This window comes from Psammomys obesus, unplaced genomic scaffold (genome assembly GCF_907164565.1).
Source record: "Psammomys obesus unplaced genomic scaffold, mPsaObe1.curated_primary_1811, whole genome shotgun sequence".
Lineage (NCBI taxonomy): Eukaryota > Metazoa > Chordata > Mammalia > Rodentia > Muridae > Psammomys > Psammomys obesus.
Genome location: NW_026585504.1, coordinates 33513738 through 33523774, shown reverse-complemented (window position 1 = coordinate 33523774; position 10037 = coordinate 33513738).

Sequence of the window (10037 nt, the reverse complement as noted above, 5' to 3'; positions counted from 1 at the left end):
TACAGAAGATTTTCAGTTTCATGAGGTCCCATTTATTGATTGTTGCTCTTAGAGCCTGTGCTGTTGGTGTTCTGTTTAGGAAGTTATCTCTTGTGCCAGTGAGTTCTAGGCAGTTCCCCACTTTTTCTTCTAACAGTTTTAGAGTATCTGGTTTTATGTTGAGGTCTTTGATCCACTTGGACTTTAGTTTTGTGCAGGGTGATAAATATGGATCTATTTTTATTTTTCTGCATGTAGACATCCAGTTGGACCAGCACCATTTGTTGAAGATGCTGTCTTTTTTCCATCGAATGGTTTTGGCTTCTTTGTCAAAAATCGAGTATTCATAGGAGTGTGGGTTTATTTCTGGGTCATCTATTCGTTTCCATTGATCCTCCTTTCTGTTTTTATGCCGATGCCATGCAGTTTTTATTACTTTTGCTATGTAGTACAGCTTGAGATCGGGGATGGAGATGCCTAAAGATGATCTGTTGTTGTACAGGATCGTTTTGGAGATTCTGGGTTTTTTGTTTCTCCATATGAAGCTGAAAATCTTTTTTTCAAGGTTTGTGAAGAATTGAGTTGGTATTTTGATGGGAATTGCATTGAATCTGTAGATTGCTTTTGGCAGGATGGCCATTTTCACAATGTTTATCTTACCAATCCATGAGCACAGGACATCTTTCCATCTTCTGATATCTTCTTCAATTTCTTTCTTCAGAGACTTAAAAAAAGAACAGGTCTTTCACTTGCTTGGTTAGTGTCACCCCAAGGTACTTTATGTTATTTGTGGCTATTGTGAAGGGTGTTGTTTCCCTAATTTCTTTATCGGCCCTTTTGTCTTTGGTATACAGGAGGGCTTCTGATTTTTTTGAGATGATTTTGTATCCTGCCACTTTGCTGAAGGTGTTTATCAAATGGAGGAGTTTTCTGATTGAATTTTTGGGGTCGCTCATATATACTATCATATCATCTGCAAATACTGACACTTTGACCTATTCCTTTCTGATTTTTATCCCCTTGATCTCCTTTAGTTGTCTTATTGCTCTGGCTAGGACTTCAAGTACTATGTTGAAGAGGTATGGAAAGAGTAGGCAGCCTTGTCTTGTCCCTGATTTCAGTGGGATTGATTTAAGTTTTTCTCCATTGAGTTTGATGTTGGCTATAGGCTTGCTGTATATTGCCTTTAGTATGTTTAGATATGTGCCTTGTATCCCTGCTCTCTCCAAGACTTTAAACATGAATGGGTGTTAGACTTTGTCAAATGCTTTTTCAGCATCTAAGGTGATGATCATGTGGTTTTTCTCCTTCATTTTGTTTATGTGGTAGATTACATTGATGGATTTCCGTATGTTGAACCACCCTTGCATGCCTGGGATGAAGCCTACTTGGTCATGGTGGATGATATCTTTGATGTGTTCTTGGATTCGGTTTGCAAGTATTTTATTGAGTATTTTTGCGTCAATGTTCATAAGAGAGATAGGTCTGAAGTTCTCTTTTATTGTTGGGTCTTTGTGTGGTTTAGGTATCAGGGTGACTGTGGCTTCATAGAATAAGTTTGGTAATGTACCTTCTATTCCTATTTTGTGGAATAGTTTGAGGAGAATTGGTGTTAGCACTTCTTTGAAGGTCTGGTAGAATTCCGCACTGAAACCATCTGGCCCAGCGCTTTTTTTGGAGGGGAGACTGAATGACTGCTTCAATTTCCTTGAGTGATACAGGGCTATTCAGTCTTTCTACCTGATCTTGACTTAATGTTGGAAGATAGAATCTATCAAGAAAATTGTCCATTTCATTTAGGTTTTCAATTTTTGTGGCATATAGCCTTTTGTAGTATGACCTAATGAGTGTTTGAATTTCCTCAGCATCTGTAGCTATGTCACCCTTTTCATTTCTGGTTTTGGTGATTTGGATAGATTCTCTCTGCTTTTTAGTTAGTTTGGCTAAGGGTTTTTCTATCTTGTTGATTTTCTCAAAGAACCAGCTTTTTGTTTCATTGATTCTTTGAATTGTTTTATTTGTTTCTAGTTGATTGATTTCAGCCCTGAGTTTGATTATTTCCAGCCGTCTAACCTCTTTGGTGTGTCTGCTTCTTTTTTTTCTAGAGTTTTCAGTTGGGCCATTAAGTTGTTTGTATGTGATGTTACGAATTTCTTCTTGCAGGCACTTAGTGCTATAAATTTTCCTCTGAGCACTGCTTTCAATGTGTCCTATAAATTTGGGTATGTTGTGCCTTCATTTACATTGAATTCTAGGAAGTCTTTAATTTCTTTCTTTATTTCTTTCTTAACCCAGCTGTCATTGATTAACAAGTTGTTCAGTTTCCATGTGCATGTAGGCTGTTTGTTATTTCTGTTGTTGCTGAGGTCCAGCTTTAGTCCATGGTGGTCAGATAGAATACAAGGGATTATTTCAATCTTTTTGTATCTGTTGAGGCTTGCTTTATGACGAACTATATGGTCTATTTTGGAGAAGGTTCCATGGGGTGCTGAAAAGAAGGTATACTCTTTTGAGTTTGGATGAAAAATCTGTCGATGTCTATTAGGTCCATTTGATATAGGGACTCTGTAAGTGTTTTTATTTCCCTATTTGTTTTTTGTCTAATTGATCTGTCCCTTGATGAGAGTGGAGTGTTGAAGTCTCCCACTATTAAGGTATTAGGATCAATGTGTGACTTAAGCTTTAATATTGTTTTATGTATGAATGTAGGTGCTCTTGTTTTGGGGGCATATATATTCAAAATTGTGATGTCCTCTTGGTGGATTTTTCCTTTGATGAGAATATAGTGGCCCTCCTTATCTTTTTTGATTAACTTGGGTTGAAAGTCTATTTTATTAGATATTAGGATGGCTACTCCTGCTTGTTTTCTGAAACCATTTGCTTAAAAAACATTTTTCCAGCCCTTTACTCTGAGGTAGTGTTTATCTTTGTTGTATAGGTGTGTTTCTTGGATGCAACAGAATGTTGGATCATGTTTCTGCAACCATTCTGTTAGTCTTTGTCTTTTTATTGGGGAGTTGAGTCCATTGATGTTGATAGATACTAGTGACCAACAATTGTTACTTACTTTTGATGTGGGGTTGGTGGTGTCACTGAGTTTCATTGCTTGTATTCTTTTGGGTTTTTTTTTTTGTTGTTGTTGTGTAGTTATCTATTTCCTCTGTTTCCTTAGATGTAGTTGTTTTCTTTGGTTTGGAGTTTCTCTTTTAGTAACTTCTGTAGAGCTGGGTTACTATGCAGATATTGTTTAAATTTGGTTTTTGTCATGGAATATTTTGAATTCTCCATCTATTTTGTTTGAAAGTTTTGCTGGGTATAGTAATCTGGGTTGGAATCTGTGGTCCCTTAAGGACTGTATGATTTCTGTCCAGGCCCTTCTGGCTTTCATAGTTTCTGTTGAGAAATCTGGTGTGATTCTGATAGGTCTACCTTCATATGTTACTTGGCCTTTTTCCCTTGCTGCTTTTAGAATTTTTTTCTTTGTTCTGTAGGTTCAGTGTTTTGAATATGATATGACGTGAAAAATTTCTTTTCTGGTCTAGTCTACTTGGTGTTCTGTAGGCCTCTTGTATGTTTATGGCCATCTCCTTCTTTAAGTTGGGAAAGTTTTCTTCTATAATTTTCTTGAAAATATTTTCCAGACCTTTGAGCCTGATGTCTTCTTTTCTCCTACTCCTATTATTCTTAGATTTTGTCTTTTCATGGTGTCCTTGATTTCTTGGATGTTTTGTGTTTGGAACTTTTCTGATTTTATTTTTTCTTTGAGAGATGTGTCAATTTCCGCAAGTGTAACTTCGGCTCCTGAGATTCTTTCTTCCATCTCTTGTATTCTGTTGGTGATGCTTACCTTTGTAGTTCCTGATCTTTTCTCTATGTTCTCCAGCTCCTGGTTTTTCTCTATTTGTGTTTTCTTTATTGATTCTGATTCTGTTTTCATGTCTTGCACCATTTCCTTCATCTGTTTAAATGTGGACTCCTGCTTTTCAATGATGGCTTCTATATTTTTGTCCGTTTCTTCTCCATGTATCACTAATTGTGTTTCTACTTCTTTGGGTATAATTGCCTGTATTTCTATGAGAGCTTTGATTATTTCTTCTTTATTTGCCTTCATTTCTGTGGACATTTCTTTGAGAGCTTTTTTCATTTCTTCTTTGTTTGCCTCAATTTTCGTGGTCATTTCTCTGAGAGCTCTATTTGTTTCCTCTTGGTTAGTCTCGATTTCTTTGGCTATTTCTCTGAGCGCTTTGTTCATTTCACCTTTATGGGCCTCTAATAGCTGGAGAAACATAGTTTTGAGGTCGTTTTCTTGTATATCTAGTGAATTGAAGTGTCCTTTGTTTTTTGGGGGTGCTGGTGAGGTCATTATGTCCTGATTTTTGTTGGGTGTGTTCTTACGTCTGCCTCTAGCCATCTGGTTATTTATTATCCTCACTATTTGTTCCTCGATTTTGTAGTTCGGGCTATGATCGTCTCTCTGTTTTCTGGACTGTTTTTTCAGGAAGATGAGAGAGGTTCACTGGTTTGGGAGTGTGCGTTGTGGTTTCAATTTTTCCTAAGTAAGGAACGTGACTCTGGTGCTATTTGCATGTTCTTTTAGCCGGCTCAGTGTGCATGTGGGGATTCTCTGACTATTGCAGTGACCTGCATTCCACTCTTATGCAGTTCTGTCTGAGATCCAGGGATTTTTTGCCTGGATTACTCTGGTATACCCACAAGGCAGAGGCTTCAACGTTGGGGTCACTATCCCAAGAATCCCTATGATGCCCACACTAGGAGTGTGGGTGGCAGGGATCTCATCTGGTTGCTTCTGGGGAGAGGCCCTGGGTCTGGGGCAAACTCTCCCTAGAAGGCTCACTCACTCTCTTGCAGGACCAGTTGGAATGCACTGGGGTTCCCCTTGTCTCTACTCTCTGATTTGGTCCTGCTGTGGAGAATGGCGGGTAGGCTAACAGTCAGCTCTGTGACACTGTGGCCACAGGACTTGGTGTCCACCTTTCCTGTGTGCTGCCTCTCTATCTTTTCCCTCTGCCAGGAGGGTTATGTTGACTGGTCCCTGGGTGGCGCGGGAAAGAGTTAGGTTGAGTGTTCTCAATCCCAGTTCCCTGGCCCAGATCTCTCTGCCAGAAGCAGCCTGACGGAAGAAGAACCTATGTTTGCTGATCCAGAGAGAGTACCAGGTAAGGTTGAGTGTCCTCAGATCCAGAGCTTGGGTTTCTCTGCCAGGGGCCACTGAGTGAGCTGGAGAGGGGGTGCTGTGTCCTTGTCAGCCTGCCTCTCTGTCTTTCCCCTCTGACCTTCCCCTCCACTAGGGCAAGCTTATGGAGGTGCTATCAGGGGAGTGCCAGAAGGGGTTGGGACTTCTCAGTCCCAATCCTGAGCCAGGGTTTCTCTGCCAGGGGTCGGGGGGCCCTGGTGTTAGGACTTGGTGCTAGACCTTATTGCGCTGGACCCAGGAGAGTCTCAGGATGTGTTGAATGACCACAGTCCCAGATCCCGAGCAGAAGTTTGTGTGCTAGGATCAGCTGGCAGCACTGGAGTTCCCACACTGTGAAGCTGCTGTGCGCCTCTTTATCCTTCAACTCTGCAGAGGTAGGGTTATGGCGGCGTTTGGGGGAGTGCCTGAAAGGATTGGGTTTTCTCAGCCCTGAACTCGGGTTGGGGTACAGACAATGTGGTCTCTTGCAGATTCTGCTGGACGCCTCCCTCCTCCGAAGAGGGAGTAGGGATTTTGAGCTGGGCACGCAGCTGCTTTCTGTGTGCGGCAGGAGCTCAGTTGTGATGGCGGCTGGTACCCGTGGTCAGCGAGACCTTCCAGGGAAAGACTGGGTGACCCGTGATCAGTCTCGCAACTTTCCTTCCCTGTGGGGTTTTCTTGCGACAAGGACTCTCAGTCTCTGGCACCCTTGTGCCCACCGATCAGCCTGGGAAAGTGATTGGGACACACAGGCGTGCAGCTCCCGCCTGGAGACCCAGTGCCCTTGTTACCCGGGATCTCTTCTGGGTTCTGGCTGGGTGGCCAGAGAGTGGACACGACCGATTCCCATGCTGTGAGATCCTCCCCTCACCTGGGAAACACGATCACTGTAGTTTTAAGGCTCAGAGTTCAGTCTCCTGGTCGCTGCATGGAGAGTGCTGTCCAGCTTCTCAGACACAGTGTTCTCCTGGCGCCACCATCTTGGCCCCATCCCGAAAACAAGATTTTTTACATTTAAAGGCTTCAGCATGTCAGCTGTGTTTATTATTTACTAATATGGTTCTATATTGGTCTTAAGGACATAGACTCTACTCAAGTATGCCATTATTAGTATCAAAATGAAGGCTTCCTATAGCCCTCATTTAAATGCTTGACGGTCTCAAATAACATTTTTCTAGTTCTCACAATGTATACCTCACAGTGACTCCGTTCAAATCTTGGGCGTACAATAGCCACAGTCAAGATGAAGTCTTGACCCAGAAACGTGCAATATATCCAAGTTCTCATAAAATTTTACATTGAATCAATTATTACATTCTCTGTTCACACTGCTTCCATATCAGTACAATGATGTCTCATAAATTCTAGCCATTTCCACATTCTAGAATGAAACCCCCGTGAATTATAGTTCAAATGAAACCTTATTTAGTGCTTTAACTTCAAACCCTTAACAACTGACAGAGTGTCATCCAAGAGAACATCCTGCAATGTGGAATCTATTAGCTATACATGGTTACTATTTTCTGTAATATTTTTTATTAATTCTTTGAGAATTTCATGCTATGTAATTTGAATAAATTTATCTCTATAATTCATTCTATTACCAACCTTCCATCCCTTCTCTCCTAACTATATTAGTAATGTTTTTCCTTTTCCATGTGGAGTCAAGTTTTTATGGCCCAGGATTTTTTTTTTTTAATTAAGAAGCTATGTTTTGGTTTTATATGGTTTTTACCTTGAATAACCATATGTTGTTAGAGGCTGTCACCTTGGACATCTTTGATATAGGATAACACAATGTGCAGAGGAGGTCCATAGGAGATTTGGTCTCTCTCATGGATCATGTCACCGCTTGGATTCTTGGTCAATGACTGAAAAAATGTGTTATTATCATTCCAGTTTTCAAGGATTTTTCTTTTTGTTGTTTCACTGAAAAGGACAACTTCTCAATAAATCAGTTTAGTAAGAGATAGAAGCCCTCTTGAGATGTTCAAGATAAAGGTTGGTCACAGGGGAAAAAAACATAGAATTCTTAGCCCCATTTCTGATGGTCTGATGTCTGATCAGTCATGCGTATGTAATGATTACTGCTTTAAATGATTTTTTTAAATGAGAGCATTCAGAGAGATTTTAGATAGGTGCATTCCTTCCATATGCCTTTTCCTATTTATCTCTTTATTAATATTCTTTGTAATATATTTTAAATATATTACAAAATATAATATAATACAAAAGAAAGAAAAATATGTAAAAATTCAGTTATACCTGATGAATATATTTGTTATGGTTTAATAAAAAAACCATTCCTTTCAAATATATAATTCCCACTGCCTAGTAATAGTAGTACTAAGAAAAAGGAATTTATGTCAGAAATGGGTCTGGTCATAGAATTCTCTGCACTCCCATGCTTGTGTAGTATAAGCTCTCAGAAATGCATTTATCTTTTATAGAGAGCACAAGCAAAGTTTTGTGGTTTCTAAGGAATCCAGCTTAGACATGAAGAGTTATTTCATTTACTGGATTTTAAAGGGAACAAATGTGGGGCTGGATAGACATCTCAGTTGCAAATATACTTAACATGTAATCATGTGGACCTGAGTTCAAACACTGGGACAATCACATCTTGATGGATGGCAAGCGCCTGTAATCCCAGCCTGGTAGGGGTAGGAGGTGGCAAAGGCAGACTGATCTCTGCAGCTCACTGGCTACTGCTCAGCTCAGCTTAAGCTAGAATCCTCAAAGATAGACGGATCATTAAGAATGACATCCAAGGTTTAGCTCTGGACTTCACTTGCACATGGATACGCATAGGTATGCATAGGAGCAGGAACATACACACACATATACACACACGTATATACACACATAGCAAGGCACAGCAAAAACAACACATAAAGCAAATCTCTTCATAAGCAGCAGTCCAGACTGATGACCACACTTTTCCTTTGAGATCTTTTGGGTACTGTGGTTTGTTTGCCTTTCTGATACTGTCTACAACCTGGAAGTTAGTTTGGAGAGGGTGTGCTTTGTGAGTCTGGAAACAGCTTGAAATGAAGTCTTTGTTGTTTTTATCCCTGTTCTTAGAGACTAGTTGTTCAGAGCAATGTGAAGAAAAATGAGAATTCTATGTGAATTATATTTCAGCAGAACCACACAAGGGAGGCTTTTCCACATTCATTTTAACAGGTATATTCAATGAGCTAGTTTAATTTGAGTTAAAGCCTACTCCATGAGAAGGAACCCAACACACCACTGCTTTGAAAGCCAAGAATCTGAGACTGCATGGGCCAGAGACCTGGGGGAAACCAAATACTATTGTTCTGCTAAACGAATATAGCAATAAAAGTATTCCTTATGACATTCTACTATATTAGCAAATCTGTGCCTTGCTGAGCCAATATCAGAGAAGCCATGTCCTGCAGCAGATGAGAATAAATCCAGAGAGCCAAACAATATACAGAAAATGAGAGACCTTGGAACTCTCAACACTGAAAGGGATGTCACTGTCAAATCTCTCCCCTTGGGAATCAGGAGAGTCTACAGTATAACAGTCAGAAAGTGTATACATGCCAGAAGGGATGAAAAACACCATGGCATCAAGCATTCCTAGACACAGCAGAGCTGGCACACATCTGTACTCACTTAGGCTGTAGCAGTATGAGAAGGACCTACACAGGTCCTTCTGTATCAGATTGAGTCCTAGAGCTGAAATGAGAAATGGATACATGTTTTACCCCTAAGTCAGAATCTATCTGCAGCTAATGATCCTCTGAAAAGAAAAAAATTAGTTTTCATCAAGGGTGTTTTACTGGGAAAAGAGACTACTATCATGCCAAATAGTTGATAACTAATGCATAAAAAGTTCAATGACATCTTTGGAGGTTTATTGTCTCATATCTCATAATGTTTACTCATAGTTCTCTCTCTCTCTGTCTCTCTCTCTTTTTAACCAACAGAACTTTTTTTTTCTATATTATAGCTGGAAGTTTTGTGTTATTATGAGATTCCTGTGTATGTGAACAGGTACATCTCTGCATCTATATGCATTTCTTGTATTTTTTCTTTGGCTCTTTTTCTTGTTTCATTGTTTTGCCCTATTCTGATTTTTTTTTGTTTCTGTTTTATCTCATTGTATTATGCTTTATTATTATTCTTTAGATTGTTTGTTTTCTAACAAAAGACAGAAAGAGTTTTGATCTGGATGGGAGGGAAGATGGGAAGGAAGTAGGAGTAGGGGAAGGAAAAACTGTAATGAGAATATGTTTTATGATAAAACTATTTTCAATAAAAGAAAACAGTGAAATAAAATATTGCAAAACACTTCTCTTGTTAAAAATGTTTCTTTACAAAACATAAATATGTAAATAAGCAAAAGTCTCTGCTGTTTGGATACAAACAGCAGAAACACAGGTGACATTTTACACTTTCTCTTTCCTATTCTTTTTTTGTATCAAAAACTTTCAAAAGCTAAGAAAATGGCTAAGTTGGTAAGGTACTAGCTTCACAAGCTTGAAAACCTGAAGCTGATCCCCATAATTCACATAAAATATCTATAAAGTTGGGTGTTTTGGCAAACTTGTAATCCTAGCTGTAGAGGCAAAGACAAGAGGATCCAAGACAATAGTTGGCAAGCCAACTAACTAAACTGAAGAGTTCCAAGTTGGCAAGAGAACCTCTCTCACAAAACAAAATAAATGTAGAGAGAACACTAGTAAAGGTTGATAGCTGGGTCTATCTCTCTCTCACATAATTTTTATAATAAAGTTTTAATGATACTTCTTTGTAAATTAAAATGTTAGCCTTAAATAATAAATACAGAGAAAGATTTTATTGAGGGTGTTGAAGATGATTCAGTAGAAAAGAG